Source organism: Strongylocentrotus purpuratus, unplaced genomic scaffold (genome assembly GCF_000002235.5).
Source record: "Strongylocentrotus purpuratus isolate Spur 01 unplaced genomic scaffold, Spur_5.0 spur5_scaffold_1, whole genome shotgun sequence".
Lineage (NCBI taxonomy): Eukaryota > Metazoa > Echinodermata > Echinoidea > Camarodonta > Strongylocentrotidae > Strongylocentrotus > Strongylocentrotus purpuratus.
In genome coordinates, this window is record NW_022145594.1 from 501,734 (window position 1) to 508,529 (window position 6,796).

Below are 6,796 nucleotides of genomic sequence, written 5' to 3' on the forward strand. Positions count from 1 at the left end.
CCACTTCGGAGCCCAAACATATTGTTGGCAAATTTGTTTAAAACAAAACTGTGTTTGAAGTCGAATAAATAAAATTAATTGCGACACAACCAGCCGCGCCGCTCCAGGGGTGGGGGGGGGGGGTGAGGGGGTGAGGGGGCACGTCCCCCCTCAAGAGTCGTTAGGGGGTATCATATTTCCCCCTTGGTAAATTTGCAAAAGTGCACACAATATAATTATGCATATCAAATACTGACTAAAGACTGCAACACACTTTTAGGCTCTGCATGCATGGAAGTGCAGCGTTGATAAAGATGCACACATCTTCTCGCTCGGACGCTACGCACCCTCGCATAATATCCTTCAAAATGTACAAGTAAATATTGGTATCCCCATGATAGCAACGGAATACAGATTTTCACTCGCAGGTCGCCCCCCCCCCTTTCATAACAATAAATTACCACCCCTGCACACAACATTATGAAAACTGTCATTTTATGAGACCGCCTAAAGCGAAATATGAAATTGAGTTTTATTAGCAATTCGAGCTGCCGTGGATCCAGTATTTTCCTAAAAGGGTGGGTGTTCTGGGGTAGAGCTCCTGACGGTCTCGAGTTTTTAGCCATTTAGAACCGATATTAATAATATTTAATTTTTAAACGACAGAGAGTTGTCTTTGGAACCACTTGTACCTTTACGAATTAGGTCCAGCCGGGGGGGGGGGGGGGGGCGTTATTTTTTCGGCGGCACAGATTGGGGTTAGGTGCGTGTTGAGCCTATGGGAAAGTTTAGGGTTAGGGTTAGGGTTAGGGTTAGGATTAGGGTTAAATTAAGACCCCGTTTAAAAAAAAAGCCCCAATCTATGCCGCAGAAGAAAATAACGCGGCCGGGGGCCCACCTTAGAGCCGGCTGATGGGTTGAAGGGACGGTGCCCTAGCTTGTCGGACGGAGGCCCTGGAGGCTCTCGAGTTTTAGCAATTCAGAGCCTTCAAGATAGCCGCCTTGAGTAGGCCTACTGCAGTTCTTCTTTCGTCCGCCAACCCACCAGAGGCATGCACGTCGAGCCAAAAGTGTAATCTGTATACAAAAGTCATTTGTAAATTTAAGTTTCATGTTCTTCCTGTTTCTCTCTCTCTCTCTCTCTCTCTCTCTCTCCTATCATATCCACCTCTCTCTCTCTCTCTCTCTCTCTCTCTCTCTCTCCTTTTCCTCCCTTCTTCTCTTTTCCCGTCGCTCTCTCTGCCCCTTTTTAGGCAAAAAAAAAAGGGGGGGCGGCCGATTCGGCAGCCTTCTGTATCCGCCATTGATTTTGACAAGAAATAACGTCATGATCTCTTCAATTAATTGTAGCAAATTCTTGTTTGGTGGAAGGTCAATTTAGGAACACTGGAGAAAAGGTTGGCCGGAAATCAATTACAGTTTGATGAGAATGAAGCGACAGTATATAGGAAGTTTGTCCTAAATCGTGTTTAGACAGATAATTATTATCTATCGTGATCAGAAGATTATTAGACATCTCACATCAGTAGCCTTCATGTGACACCAGGCAATGGCGTAGACAAGGGGCACAGGGGTACGTGCCCTCTTTCGAATCATGGAAAGAGAAACAGAGAGAGGAATAAAGAGAGTGTCGTGGGCGCTGGACTGGAGATGCGAAGGTCGAGGGTTCGACTCCCGACCGACGACAATATCCTTTGGCAAATTATATTAACCTTCACTTGCTACTCTCCACCCAGGTGTCAAATGGATACCCGGTAGGATGCGACCGTCATTGTTGGTCAAACAGTTTCTGAGCGTCAAGTAAATCCTGGCTGGAATGCTCCCCAGGGAGTGGAGATTGTACATAGAGTGTGTGCGGGCAAGCACTGAATCCAATGACCGGGGTAATAGTATGTTTGTAAAGCACTTTTGTATTTGCATTTGTATTAAGCGCTTTATAAAAAATAAACTATTATTATTATTATTATAAAGAAGGAAGAGGTGACAATAAGGGCCCCCCCCCCACCCTCCTGCCCTGAAACACACACAGGCAACCGATAGCTGTTGAAATAAGAAGTTTCACTATAACCTTGACATTAAATTCTTCTTCTTCTCTTTCTTCTCAGTCGTTTTCTTCACTGGCTTCTTCGCTTTCTTGACTCCTCCTCCTCAAGCAGGTTCATCCAGATACCGGCATCTCCAGTCGGGCCATGGTCATCATGAACAGCTTCGTCAACGACATCTTCGAGCGAAGATGTACACAAATTGAGCATGATCCTATCTGTTTGGATTGAAATCAGTAAAGCTTGAACCTGAATGACATGTCATGATACCCTTGCCCTCCCCCCTCCCCCCCCCCCACCCCCCCCCCCCCCCCCCCCCCCCCCCCCCCCCCCCCCCTCCCCCTAATCGTCTCCAATGACACAAGGCATCTGGATCCTCCGGATGGTGAAGGCAAGTCGAGGAGGCCGCCTTAAGAATGATGGCGGTCTGTAAATAATCATGCCGTGGGGGGAATCTTTGCACCCCTCCCTCTCCACCATTATCTCTCCCGCTCTCTCTGCCTCTTTCTTTCTTGCTCTCTTGCTCTCTCCCCATGGGAGCTAATTTAAAGCCCTATATATATATATAATATATATATCGGAGGGGGAGAAGAAAAAACCAGGCCATATCGCCTTTGTCAAACATTTTGCACTGTAATTTGCGCCCCCACCCTTCTTTCAAGGCAATTCTGGATAAACACCCGGATATTTCTTCACAGGATTTGAAGGAAATGCCTTGTTATCAATGCTGGCTGCCTGCAATTCCGATTTAGAAAAAAACAACCAACAAATTATAATTCTATAGCCAGGATAAATATTGATAAAAAATCAATGTTTTCTAAAATTCCTGATTTGACTTTTACAGGCTCTTATGATTTTCAGAACTATGCTGTAGATGAAAATATAGCGTTTCGTTTAAAATTATTGTTATTTACGAACTCTTTAATTTGTAAGTACATTATTCTTTCCAAAAAAGGGGGAGCATGCTATTAAATGGATAATCTCGATGCTACTTAGTAAGAACTAAAAGAGTATGTAGCTATACAGCCGTTCATTCCCAGAATCTTCTCTTGAGACATTTATCCTACAAAACTATAAGGACATTGGCAAATTAAGGACAGGGAACCCTAATAGTTACACGGAGACAAAACTAGGATCTATAGGACAGATCTTCTGCAAGACATCAACCCAAAACTACCTCACCATCACTGGCCTACCGATAGGGGGGGGCGGCTTGGGGTGGGGCAGTTGCCAATCAAGTTTAAACGTGGTTAAACTTTATTTCTAATTCGATACCAGTGATTTACAAATGTTTCTAAAATGGCATGATCTTCCAGGACTCTTTCTCACATGAGGGAACTTGCTTTGAACAGCCAGAGAACTATGATATCTGTTTGATGTACGGCTATAATCCTAGATATTATAGTGGTCTCTCCGTACATTCCCCTATTTTGTTTTGGATTCCTTGTATCTTTGATTTCGGATTTCTGTTCTGATGAACGCAAGATTATACACATTCAGTATGTACCTTTAAAGCTACGGAAAAGAGCATTGACGATGGAGCAAGAATTAGTGTATAGCAGGCGTTCACGATAGGGCAGAGATCGGGGGTACCGTGCCCCCCACCCCCTCCCCCCCCCCCACACACACACCCAACATATACGCATATACTCCTGACTTGAGTGTACGTATACAATGAGTACAAGCTTGATTCATGAAAAACAAGATTAAAATACATTATAATGCAGTACCATTTACATGCAGGGGCGTCGGTCTCAGTGGGTGGGACACCCCTCCCCCACCTATCAGGATAATTGTCGGTGAAATTGCGCTGCCCTCGGGAACATGAAAAAAAGGGGAGGGAAAAATGAAAGGGAAAGAAAGAAAAGAAAGGAAAAGAAAAGAAGAGAGAGAAAAGAAAGAAAAGAAGGAAAAGGAGAAAAGGAGAAAAAGGGGGGGGGGGGAAGAGAAAACGAAACAAAAAAAATGGGGGGGGGGAGGGGGTAACAGAGAGGAGAGACTGACGGGGGTAAGATCATGAGAGAGGATTGGTGGGAGTAGGAGAGAGAGAGAAAGAGAGAGAGAGAGAGAGGGGGGGGGGGGGGGGGAGGTGGAGTCATCTCGTCGAGGGAGAAAGACAGATACGCATAATTATGTTGCCGTGTCGGGCCAGCTGTGTCGGTATTCTCGCTCGATCCTCGCGTATTAATGCACAAGCTCCGTGAGATGTATAATGTCGGTCGGCCGGCAATTTTTTTTCTTCCTGCGATCGAACTGTGACTTTTTATCCGCTGAGACGACTTCGAGAGAGACTACAACTATAACACTTGTATTTTCTCGAAGTTTCACCAGCAATCATTAAAAATCATTGTCAAATGTCATATTGTCAACCTATGATCAGCAACAAACAAAAAGGGGTTCATAAGTCGCCCCGCATGCACTGAGCTCAGAACCCGGAAGAGTATGTTGTGTACAAACGCAGCGCTCTTTCTGATCACGTCACACCGTATCACCATTGTTGCACATTTTTAACCCATGATAGCTACGAGGCTGTCTAGCAGGGGCGGCGATCCCGGGGGGGGGGGGGGGGGGGGGACACTTCCCCCTCCCCTCGATTTTTGTAGGGGGGATCGTCCCCCCGGAAGATTTGAAAAAGTACACAAAAATAATGTACAGCAAATACTGACTAAAGACTGCAACACACTATTAGACTTTGGAGGACCCAAGCAAGAGTGCAGCGTTTAGACAAATAAAAATGCAATAATCTTCTGGCTCGAGAGCTATGCTCCCTCGCATAATATCCTTCAAAATGTACAATTAATATTGTAGAAAAGTGAAGTGTGAAACAGGTATTTTGTTTGTTTTCATACTATAGTTTTGCTAAGGAATATAATTACCTTGACCCCTCTCGTTCACTATGCTCACTCACTCGTGCTTTGGGCAGTCCCCCCCCCCCCTGATAAAAATCAAACGTGGTTTATTTCTAATTCGATACCAGTTACTAATTTACAAATGTTACTGATATGGCATGATTTTCCCCAAGCTTCCGGGGGCTCTGCCCCCTGGACCCCACTAAGGGCCCTAAGGCTTGTCCCTGGTTACTCAGCTGACCATAATTAAATTCCTAAAACACCTGAGCTTCCGGGGGCTCCGCCCCCTGGACCCCACTAGGGCCCTAAGCGGGCCTCTGGATGGTCATCTGACCATATTCAAAAGCCTAAAACCCTGAGCTTACGGGGGCTCCGCCCACTTAACCCCACCAAGGGCCCTATAAGGCGGCCCCTGGATGCTCATCTGATCGTAATTAAATGCCTAAAACCGCTGAGCTTCTGGGGGCTTCACCCCCTGGACCCCAGTACGATTAGTGACCTGCATGCAAGTGTCACAAATAAGGTATCGAAATATGCTCATCTGACCCTTATTAAATGCCTAAAAATTCTGAGCTTCATGGGGCTCCTCCCTATTACCCCCGCCGGGGCTTTGCCCCTGGACCCCACGCCAAAGTTACATCCAACTTAATTGCTTTGCTCTATCTGATCGCAAATACTTTATCCCCCCCCCCCCCTCCAACTTTGAAAAACGGTTCCGCGGGGCCTGCAGGTAACATGTAAGAGCGATGATGATGCGGAGTTTTTTCTTCCCCCTCAGAAAAACGTTTTGGCTCATTACGTCACTCCTCCCTCGTTCCTCGCATTTCGTCCCCCCAGGTCATGAAAAGAAATCGCCGCCCCTGCTGTCTAGTCTTGATGAAATAAACCCTCAAGGAAAATGACCATGTGCGCATGCGGAGGTATAGATAGTTCGTAGGGAAATTAGCCCCCGGCCCCGGGTTTAAGGGTTAAATTTGTAGACATTGGCATATATCTGTCGGTAATTGGTGGCTAGTTTTGTCGGTAAACGGTGTGCTCTACACCCCCCCCCCCCCCCCCACAGAAAAAGTTCTAGCGACTCCCCTGTTTACATGTCAATATACTTAAGACTTCTGATAATGAAATGTTTATGGTAACACACGACACTGAATCAATAAAGGCTTTATATACTGACACAAAACAATTTGATATCATTGTCTGATTGTTGAATGATTGCAAGATTGATGAAATCAGGATTCGTTAGCTTTTAAACAAACTGATCGTCAGAAAAGCGAAAAAACACAATATGAAATAATTATATGGGTTGGCATTGAAACGCCCTATATGGCCGTGAGCAGTTTATAGGTGCAGTTTTCCAGTTTAAATTTATATATTTTGCTTTAATTCTTCTTTTTTTATAATCATTTTGTGACAAACATTATACTCAATGAAAATATTGTTGAATAAATGTGTTCATTGTTTATTTACAATAAATAGGAACCATGTGGAAGTTGATCGGATACACTTTTACCCCCATTTTTCAATCTTAACCCAACATCAACCTTTAAGTTTTGATCTATAGTCATTCGATTCCTGGTAGATATCATAAAACTGAAAGATATCATATAACTGGTCTCGGTTGGAGGTAAAACAATAATGCAATGTAGAAAAACATTTATATTGCTTATGAAAACAAAAAGTGCGTTAGAACCAAAAATATCACAAGATCTTTCGTTAGCGCAGTGTGTCGTACATGCCATGAGGGTACGGGGGCAGGTGCTCAGTCGGGAATCGGAACACAAGAGACCGGGTAGGGGAGGAAGGGAAGAATGAAGACAAAAGAATGGAAGAAAGAGAGGAAAAGGAAACGTAAGAAGAAGAAAAAAAGATGACGACCCCCAAACCTCTCATGATAATGGCCACCATTTCCAACCTCGTGAAACACTG